This window comes from Vulpes lagopus, chromosome 4, assembly GCF_018345385.1.
Source record: "Vulpes lagopus strain Blue_001 chromosome 4, ASM1834538v1, whole genome shotgun sequence".
NCBI classification, from domain to species: Eukaryota; Metazoa; Chordata; class Mammalia; order Carnivora; family Canidae; genus Vulpes; species Vulpes lagopus.
The window spans coordinates 145,841,188-145,852,315 of NC_054827.1; the positions used below are offsets into that span (position 1 = coordinate 145,841,188).

Genomic DNA, 11,128 nt, shown 5'->3' on the forward strand with positions numbered 1-11,128 from the left:
TTAGGCGTTATGTCATCTGGAAGAAATAACTCATTAGCTAGCTAAACATTAGCGATAATTAGTTTATCTGAATAGCCGCTTACCACCCATAGATTCGAGCAGGGGGGGACGGGTCCCCAAGGGATCGTCTTCGTGGCAGGAATGGGGGGAAGGGTCTGGAGCATGGGACACTGGCCGAGCCTGTGCAGCACATTAGTGGAGGGTGATATTAATTTGGTTCCCAACCTTCCCTCCACCAACGATCACTTCTCCTTACTTGTCCCCCCCTTATCTCTAGTTTTAAGAGACGTTGTCTCCCAAATAAGCTGAATTTGCGTAGCAGTAGCATTTGTTACTTCATCACGTTCTCTCCACCTGCTTTTTACCTTCCTTCTGGGGATGCCTCTTCCCAATATCAACCTTGAGGTTCTAAAGAGGGTTTTCATGATCTTCTAAAATCTCACCTTTCTGGACCTCTGGACAAGTCTATGGGTGAACCCCTGGACCAGTCTGTGAGTGAACCCCCCACACCACGCCGAGCCAATCAGAGAACTTCCCTGAGATTGATGATGATGATGATGATGATGATGATGGAAATATAATTGACAAAACATCCTATTAGTTTCAGGTATACAACATAGTGACTCGATATTTTCTTCCATTACAAAATCACCCCCAATAAGTCTAGTGACTATCCGCCATCATACGAAGTTATTATATTAGTGACCATATTCTTTCCTTTTCTGTATTTTTTGCAACATCACAGATTTTAGTAGCAAATGCCTTGAAATACTCATTTTTGCAAATCACTCTTACATTTGAAAAGTCAAGCATACAGATCTTACAGCGTTGCACATGACATCTCCATGATTTATTTATTTTATAACTGGAAGTTTGTACTTAATCCGCTTCATCTATTTTGCCAGCCCCACCCAGCCACTCCCCACTCTGGTAGCCAACAAGCTTGTCTTCTCCTGTATCTGTGAGTCTGTTTCTGTTCTGTTTTGTTTTGTTTGTTGATTTGTTTTCTTATCCTTTATTTTATTTTTTTAAGATTTTATTTATTTATTCATGAGAGACACAGAGAGAGGGAGGCAGAGACACAGGCAGAGGGAGAAGCAGGCTCCCCAGGACCCCGGGATCGTGACCTGAGCCAAAGACAGATGCTCAATCACTGAGCCACCCAGGCATCCCTGTCTTGTTTTTTAGATTCCACATAAAAGTGAAATCATAAGTTTTGTCTTGTTCCATGGGCTTTTTGACATTTTGGATCAGAAGGAGCAAGTCACGGTCCCCCTGGGATCACCAAGGCTGTTGGCAGTGGGCCTGTGCGCTGCCACATGGAGGAAGCTGCTCTTGGAGCAGGTTTCTCAACTACCATTGATGTTTTGGGTCAGATAATTTTTTTTGTTTTGTTTTGCGGGGGCTGTTCTGTGCATCGTAGTGAGTTTAGTGGCATCCTTGCCCTCCATCCCCTGGACGCCACTCTCCCCTCAGATACTGCCAAATGCCGCCCAGGGGGTAAAAATCACTCTCCCTTCCTGGCAGAGAACCACAGGTCTACAGAATGAAACCCACACTCAGCAAAGAGCACAGGTGTAGGGCTAGAGAATATGAGAATGTCCCAGTGACATTTAAGGTCCCCATTTCAGCTGTCCCTGAGGCTCACCAAACCCTAGTTCTTCCTGTGGACGGATTTCAGGAACCAATCATTCCATTCCTTTCCCCCTAAGCCGGCTCAAGTTGAATTTCCCTAGTTGCACACAAGAGTATTGTTTTCATCTAGAATTTCCATTTGGATCTTTGACAAACTGAAAACAGCTCACTTCCCTGCTCCCACTTCCTTCCACCCCACCCCTCATCCCGCCAAGCAGGTCCATGATGACATGTAAAGACCTGTATGCATCAGGGTTGCCTCCTCCTGGATGAGACGGTGAGGTTTGAGGCCTGAATGAGGGCAGAGGTAGGAAAAATGAGCCCTGTGCCAGATCCGATGTGCACACAACAGAAACAGTTCCTCTCCTTCCTCCAGCGAGCAGCAGCAGAGGTGGGTTTGCCTAAAGTTTTTGTTTTTGTTTTTCCTGAAAAGGGGGATGTGGGTTGTAAAGAAGGGAGGAGTAGGCTTTTCTTCAGTGGTGAGAGTAAGCTAAGCAAAAAACAAGAAAGCACAAAAAGCGGATACCTCGACGTGAGAGGAGGCCTTTCCCTGGGACCGCTACACGTAGGCTACGGGAGTTCCCTGGGTACCCAAGCCAGTGACCATGGCCTATAGGGACTGAGGAGACGCTGTGGCCTGTTCTGCCAGACATTGCCTTCTGGAGCCACCAGGTCCTTAGCCTCTTCAATAAAACTCCCACATCTCCCCTTGCACTGAGCTCACTGGCCCTCCCATCCCCAAAGTGCATAGGCCCACTGCGAGGTAGACTCTCGTAGGCTGTTTCCCCACATCTCTGGAGATGAGAACAGGGTACTTGGGAAGGGGCAGGGGCGGGTGCTTAGGCAGGACACACCAGGATAGTCATAGATTGTTAAAATATTGGAACGCTTCCACACAGGTGGATAAGGAGATGCTATTCTGAACCAACTGAGCACACCTTCACCCATGCAGTCCCTCCTGCAGAACCTGATCCACCAGGAGCTAAGGAGTCAATGTGGCACAGCAGGTGAGCCCAGGACTGTTTCTGAGCAAGGCTGTTTCTACTTTGGTTGGTGCTGGTGCCTTACTGGTGGTAACATATTTTGAATATCCAATCAAAGGGATTCAAAAGGGAAACAGGATTCTGGAGAAAAGGGATAGGAAGGTGGCAAAGACGTCTCTTATTTTCCAACTCTGCCCTGGAATGATCCTCCACTGTCACTTATTCTTGGCGGGTGCCTTTATTCTGCAAGCATTTTGCCCTTGCACTTGGACGTGAAGGAGACTTGGCCCCTGAAGACACTCCCTGGTGTGGTGGGTGTGGTAGAGAACGCAGGTGACGGAGAGAATGCTTGGGCTGGAAGGTTACTGGGGGCTCAGGTGATGGATGGATGCCTTCATTTCCTCTGGAGGTCCCGCTGGGTTTCTGCAGTTTTCCCAGGAGTTGGGATCAATGGGCAGCGTGCATCTGCGCTCTCTTTTGTTGCTTCCCAATGGGCTCACGCTGGCAAGTCCACCTTGTAGGAATCCAGCTTGCCTCCTACCACAGAGGAAGTACACTCATCATCCTGGCCATGCCCCCATGCCCGAGCTTTGCTGCAACCCATTGAGCCACCAGGGCCACCTGCGTACCATGGGACTGATGCTATCAAATGGAGCTAAAATTAGACTGGAGGGGGATGCATCGTAGCAATTTGCTTGGATTACTTTTACCCTTTCTAATTTAGGCATGGCGAAGCAGAGACACTCCAGCATCCCTCCTTAATTCAATTTCTGCACAGGTCAAGGAGAAACAAGCCAACCATTTTCAAACTACTTTCCCTCGGAAGACAAAGAGAGGGCTATGGATAATGGTGAGCAGAGTTCATTCTGGTCAAAATATAGGAAAGAGCCAAAAAAATACAAAAAATACAAAAGAACCTCACCCCTTCAATAAATACCCTCTCTCCTTCCTGAATCTATTTGTCCACACTAGCACCCCATCCCTCTGCCATTCTGACCCCATTAAAGCAGGATCCTATGCTCCTGCAACAGTCAACTATTAACTGATAAGGCTTAACAACTCCCAGTAGGTATTTGCATTTTAATAGAGAATTATTGAAGACCAAAAAGCTTTCAGGATCTAAAAGAACAAAGCACAGAATTAGAGGCTATGAGGTGGATATTTGGGGGAGCAGATAATCTTCCAGTTTATTCTCAACTTTGATCATGTTTAGGTTGCCCTCTTCACAGGGGTCTCCTATCGTCCAACCCTCCCATGATGCTCTCCCTTCCCACCCCATTTCCCTCCCCCCCTTACACACACCTGAGCTGGCAGGGGCTAGTTTGGGGACTGGCTGCTAAAATGAAGAAAGTGAGGAGAGATGAGAAAAAGGAAAGAACACAGAATATGGAGCTAGATCATGGTTTTATATGGAAGACCAGCCAGTAAGAAGCTCATGGTACAAGAAAGACCAAAGGACATTTAGAATAGGGATTTTAATGTTTACTTTTTAAAGATTTATTTATTCGTGAGAGACACAGAGAGAGAGGCAGAGACATAGGCAGAGGGAAAAGCAGGCACCCTGCAGGGAACCCGATGTGGGATTCGATCCCAGGACCCCAGGAATACGCCCTGAGCCAAAGGCTGACACTCAACCCCTAAGCCACCCGGGCGTCCTTTTAATGTCTACTTTTAAGGTGGGCTGTGTACACATGCGAGTGCACGTGCTCTACTGCAGTAAAAGCAACCCCCATATTCTCAAAATATCAGTAGAAGTTTCCTATGCCTGTGTCTACATGGACTTTGAGGGAAGTGCCTGTATTTGAGTAAGCGATGCTAGCTGAGACAACAGGGAAACCCAAAATGGATAAACCTTGACCCACACATGTCTGTTTCTCGCTCTGGTCACAATCCAATGAGGACTGGGCAGCCACTCTGTGGCTATGCGTTCAAACACATGGCCTCCCAGGTCAAAGGCCTGCGCCATGTTAAGAATGAAATCAATCAGGCGATGTGGAAAAGGAACAGCTTGCCCTCCAAACGGATGTAGAATAGACATTGAGAGTTATATGGAAGCAGGAAATTGAAACCAGGGGTGGCCAGGAGGAATTTAAAGCCACAGGTGAAGAGTGCAAAAGATTTCAGGAGGGATGCTGATTCTGGACAAAAGTGAGATAAGAACTTAGGTTAATCTTCTTTGAATCTTTTTTTCAAAAGATTTTATTTATTTATTCATGGGTGAGAGGCAGAGACACAGGCAGAGGGAGAAGCAGGCTCCATGCAGGGAGCCCGATGCAGGACTCGATCCCAGGACCCCAGGATCACGGCCTAAGCTGAAGGCGGACGCCCAACCACGGAGCCACCTAGGTGTCCCTGTCTTCTTTAAATCTTAAAGGACATGGTGACCGCAGGCTGGAAGAATTGGGGGCCTCTAGATAGCTGACATTTAGTGACCCTGAGATAGTGTCTCCTGTCCTCCCCCAGTGCTCCTTCCAATACATGCCTGTTTCAAATATTCTGGTCATCTTTAGTGTGGATGTGGAAAGAATGAATGCATTTTCCAGGAAAAATGGGAGCCCAAACCCCATCATTTCCACTCCGTATACAAGACCACAAAAGAGAAGAGGATAAAAAAACCCACTGGGCATGAAGTGCCTGGGGCAGGAGCATCCCTGAACAGTGACACTAGGATCCTCTTCAGTAACAGGACAGTGCCAAAGACCTGCCTGATGGGGAACTCTGCTTTCAGACCAGGTCCCAAGTGAAAAGACTCTTTCCACCAAAGGGGGTTAAAACAGGAAACAGCATCCGGACCAGCGGGAGGGCAGGAAGTACGTGATTAACGCCCCTAGAGATGCCGCCACAATAGAAACCTTAACACAAATACTGGGCAGGCCTTCAGGGACAGCTCTGCTCCACCACGGAAACCACAGCTGTCCAGGGCGGCTTGACAGGGCCAATGGCCAACAGGGGGAGAACCTAGCAGAGGGAGATGGAATCACAGACCCAAGAATTAGGCCAAAATTGCACATTATAAGAAAGAAGCCACACCTTCCTAAAGATCATACATTAAGGGATTTTGCCCCCCGCGGATGCAAAGCCAAGGCCTATCTGCAAATAACAATAAGGGCTGGGGGTGGGGGGTGGTGGGGGCGGCTGTGCTAAGATCCAGTTCTCCACCTTTCCCCTCCTCTCTCTGGACCCCACAGGGTGTGTGCATTGGGCAAGCCCGACCACCTGCATTCCCCAGGCGGCCCTGTGAGCTGACTCCCACTGGGTGCAGGAGTGGAAGACTGGGACCCAGGGAAGGGAGAGCCCAGGCTGCAGCAGCTTGGCCGGGCCAGAGCTGCCAGTGCGGTGGTTCTGGCGTCAACCAGGTGGGCCACCAGCTCCTGGGTGCCAGCAGCACCGCCTTCTCCCTATGTCCTTCCAAGGGGGCAGCCGGGCCTTCTGCTTCACAAATCCCTGAGCTACCTCCCTCTCACCTTTCTCCGCTCAACTCTTCCTTCACCTGATGAAGCAATTCCTGCATTAAACTCCCTGTTAAATACCCAGAAGGTTCTCACTGTCCTGCTTGGAGCCTCACCTTCCAAGCCCTGGGATGGGAAATATCACCACGTGGAACAACAGGGGGACGAGAGGCGGACAGACCTGTGAAGAAGTGGGGTGCAGATGGAGACCTCCACTCCTCAGGTTGAGGATCCCCATCCTGTCCAGGAGAGGGGGTACTGGAAGGAGACACTGGAACTGAATATGCATAAGTACAGGTTTAGTAAAATGTTCAAGCAGCGTTCATTCCCGTATGTGGGTTCAGGTATTGTCCAGGCTTTTTGTAATTTTAATGGATGTAAGCTCAATGAGGTCTGAGGGGTTGGTTGTGTGTGTGTGTGTGTGTGTGTGTGTGTGTGACTTTTTATTTGGAAATGATTTCAAGGGGCAGCCCAGGTGGCTCAGTGGTTTGGCACCACCTTCGGCCCAGGGCGTGATCCTGGAGACCCAGGATCGAGTTCCACGTTGGGCTCCCTGCATGGAGCCTGCATCTCCCTCTGCCTGTGTTTCTGCCTCTCTCTCTCTCTCTTTCTCATAAATAAATAAAGTCTTAAAAAAAAAAGAAATAATTTCAAACACAGAAAAGTGGCAAACATAAAGATAACACAAAGAACATTCCTGTACCCCTTCCCCAGATTCACCTCTCCTTAGCATTTTACCCATATCTTTATAATTCACTCCTTCCCTCTTGTATAGAAAATATATGTGACTGTAAAAAAGATTTTTTAATTATTTATTTATTGGAGAGAGAGAGCGTGAGCAAGGGGAGGAGCAGAGGGAGAGAGAGAACCTCAAGCAGACTCCCCACTAAGCGCAGAGCCCCACTCGGGGCTCCATCTCACGACCCTGAGATCATGACCTGAGTCAAAATCAAGAGTCCCACACCTAACCGACTGAGCCGCGCAGGCGCCCCAATGATTATTCTAATTATATAACCATATTATGGCTTCTAATTACTTCAGCATATATTTTCCAAGAATTGGGATATTCTCCTACGGTTATCAACTTCGGTTCATTTAACTCTAGCGAAACACTTTAGGCTACTTACTATATTCCAATTGACAATTGATCCAATAATGTCAATTGACCCAAAATGTCAATCGACCCAATACTGTCCTTTATAGCATTTCTCCTTCCCGGTTTAGTTAACCTTTCTTTGCATTTTATGACATCAGCACTTTTGAAGACTAGAGAGCTTCTCTCTCTCTCAAAGGAAGGGTTCCTCATTTGGGGTTCATCTCATAGGTCCTCATGGTTAGATTCAGGGTATGCATTCCCAGAGAGGGATCACCATAGGTGATATGCGTCCTTCTCAATAAAGGACATCTGGAAATACACAACAGCCACCTGCCCTTCAGGGGTGATGTCAGTTTTAAACATCTGGTCAAGGTGTTGTCTGATTTCTGCACTTATAGTTACTGTTCTTTCCCTTAAAACTGATGACCAACCTCTAGAGAGACGCTTAAGCTCATGCAAATCTCCTGTTGCTTGTGAAAATACGTCCCAGGTTTAGAACCACTGATGATCTTTGCCTGAGCTAACCTTTATTGTGATGCTGGTAAGGGGTAATCTCCAACTTTAGCACTCTGTGCAAATATAAAGTGGGGACTTGACATTTTATTGTAAGCAAGATCCTTCTTGTTTTACCCATTATTAGAGTGGATTCACCTGTTTCTAATTTTTAATGACTTTTATAATCCACTGTTGTCTTTAGATATCTGGTTCTTAAATGTCCCAGATTTTGCCGGTGGGAACCCCTCTGAGTAGGATTTGTGTCCTTGTGATGCTCACTCCATCCTTTTTGGGGGTACCTCCTTCCTCTCTAAGCATTAGAAGATGTTCAAGGTTCATCTTGGAGTTAGTCAGGTCAGGGATTTTTGTCTGTTCTGCTCATTGCTGTATCTTCAGTACTGAGAATCATGGCTGAACATAATAGGTGCTCAATAAATATATGTTGATAATATGAAAATAGTTCTATTTTTTAAGGTTTTATTTATTTATTTGACAGAGAAAGAGAGCACAAACAGAGGAAGTAGTAGACAGAGGGAGAGGAAGAAGCCGATGAGGGGATTGATCCCAGGACTCTGGGATCGTGACCTGAGCCAAGGGCAGATACTCAACCAACTGAGCCACCCATGAGCCCCCAAAACAGTTCTTAATTAAAACCTCTTCGGGTACTGAGATAGATATCTGTGCTCAGAAAAACCTAAATGTTAAAGTTATGATTTTGGTGGCCAAAAGCTTGTGAACCCTGCAACCTACTAATTCTATTTCTAGGGACCAATCCTAAAAGGAATACCTGAGATTAACATGTAATCTGTGATTACAGAAAGATGTAAATGTAGCAATGTTTGCACAAAGAAAATTTAGACTCACTGTCCAGAAATGGGGAAATGAGTAAGTAAAACTATGTGAGTTTCACAGGATATAATATAAAGAAGTCATTAGAAGTCAGATTTCTAGAGATCTGTTAATAGTGGAAAATGCTTTTGCTCTGATATTAAGGGGAAATGAGAATACAAAATTGAATATATAGCAAATATGAAATATATTAAAATATATCTATAAGAAAAACCAAAAAGAAATCTAGAAAAAGATTTTAGTAAGAATTGCCTGGGTGGCAGGATTATGCAATTTTTCTTCCTTTTTTTTAAGATTTTATTTATTTATTCATAAAAGACACACACAGAGAGAGAGGCAGAGGGGCAAGCAGGCTCCCTATGGGGAGCCCGATGTGGGACTCGATCCCGGGACCCTAGGATCACGACCTGAGCCAAAGGCAGACACTCAACCACTGAGCCACCCGGGTGTCCCAATTTTTCTTCCTTTTTTACTTAACTTCTGCACTTCCAATTTTTCTACAATACACCCAGATTTCTTTTTTAACTAGTAAGGTTAATTAAAAAAAATGCAAACATGCATAATGAATAACCAGGGGAGCGGTACCCCTCACGTTGGCTAATATATGTGCTACGTGTTACAGAATCAGTCCTATGTTCTGGAAGGTACTTCTTGACAAACAGAATGGTCTAGCTTGGAATCCCTTGGAGACTTCATTCAAGCACGATCCTCTACCTCCAACACGGCGTCAGCTCCCTCTGTCTGCCAATACCCCATCCATCCTTCAAGGGCTCTTAGCTTGGTTTCCTACAAAAGCAGAGCCAAGGGCTGGGGTGCAGGCGGCCCCATTGAAAGAGGAAGGAAGAGAAGTGTGTGTTAAGGAGCAGGTTACTACGGATCCTAACCTGGGCTTCAATCCCGGGGGGATCATCTGAGGAAGCTTGGGACAACCCGCCTCGGAAGTGTCCCCTTGTGGGGTGTAGGCTGAGTATTGGTTTCCCCGCTGCGCTCCCACCTTGGCTGAGGGTCCCTTCTGGGGCATCAAGTCCGGCACCTGCAGGCTGCCCTGCATGCAGGAAGGTAAACATCGATGGTGCTGGAGAAAGCGTCAAGCCGACGGGCGGGAGTCCCTCCAGGTGAGATGCTGTCAGCATTGGGGAACTGCCCACCTGGCTGCCGCTGAACCCGCACGTGGTCCTGGTACGAACTGGGGGCAGGGTGGTATGAACTGGGGGCTAGACATCCACGGTGTCCCGGTTCCAATTATCCCCTTGCCGGAGAAGCTTCCAGTCGTTTATAAAAGCATCCATCTCTCTCTTCACCAACACTGTCCCTGCGGCCACTACTTTCTGTGTGAGCTCGGGTACCTCTTGGCGCCTCGGTTCCCCCGTCTGTGAAATGGGGATAATCGTCCCTGGGTAGGTTGCAAAATGGGCTGCCACTCTTTGCCCCTCTGGTATCCTCTCTTTACAGTCGCACCCTACGGTTCCTCTCATCCCCATTCCCTGAATCTAGCCTCCCCTTGTAAATCCGCGTTGGCCAAGTGCAAATGCAGCACAGTTGGCGGCCTGCCCATTTCATGTGTCGGCCTCCAGGGCTTTCCATGCTCCTTGGGATCCTGCCTCCGTCGTGACAATGCTGGAGGAGGAGAGACCCAGGAAAACCGAGGCAAATCGTGTCGTCGGAGATCTTCCCAGATTGGCGGGTCCCTGGCTGCCCGGATGCAGGAGAGATTCTGGCTGAGGGGTCCCAGCCAACAGCCAGCTGCCCCACGAGCGGAAGCTCCCAGCCGGTGCACAGACTTGTGAGTGAAAATAAATGTTGTTGCATGCCACTGAGGTTTTATGGTCGTTACACAGCATGATTATGGTAATAGATAACCGATACAGCACCGATTTTACTAAGGATTAAAGAAGCCTATAAACATGTGCAGGACTTAGCACAGTGCCAGGACCATGATACCCTTTCCTTAAAGGTTTATTATGGTTGGGATAATATTGCACTATCATAGTTGCCATGCTTTCAGATTATTTATATGTGTGTGTGTGTGTATGTGTGTGTGTCAGCTTCTCCTACTAAACTAGGGGCTCCTGGGTGATAGAAAAACCAGATCCAATTCATCCTTGATGACATATTTCCCTACACTCAGGAGCCCATAATTCAGGACAGAGACAGATGTATACATAAAGTCTGTTGTGCGAACCAGAGATAGCAAATGTCCAAAAGTGCTGAACACAGGGCTTAGCACAAAGAAGGTGCCCAGTAATGATAAAATAAATAATAAAAACCAAGCCTCCACCATGTCAGAGCATTTTTGTGGAGGGCAAGATTGATAAGGACCCGGCCGGCCGTCACCTCCACCTCTTGGAAGCTCAGCCAAGGGAATGATGGGCTTATTTGGCGGCTTTATAGCATAGCTGCTGCTCAAACTTTCAAGCTCACTCTTCCTCCAGAGACCAGCATCACGTGATGAAAAAACTAATTAGAGCAAGCATGGTGCTCGGAATAAGCGGCCTATTAAAGAAATGTGAGTCAAACGAATGCAAAAGGATATATATTATACATACATTCTTAACAAGTATTTATTTTTTGTTTTTTTTCACCAACTTCCCTGGGGGAGTTTATTGTTTGAGAAAAGGCCG

At 47.0% G+C, this 11,128-nt stretch overlaps 1 long non-coding RNA gene across 1 annotated transcript; it reads left to right on the plus strand.

The window, feature by feature from the left end:
- The first annotated feature begins 1,906 nt into the window (after positions 1-1,906).
- LOC121489035 lies at positions 1,907-6,128 on the plus strand. The gene is made up of 4 exons (XR_005987247.1): positions 1,907-2,026; positions 2,535-2,642; positions 3,397-3,468; positions 5,807-6,128. It is a non-coding gene; the product is annotated as an uncharacterized LOC121489035 (long non-coding RNA).
- The last annotated feature ends 5,000 nt before the right edge of the window (positions 6,129-11,128 follow it).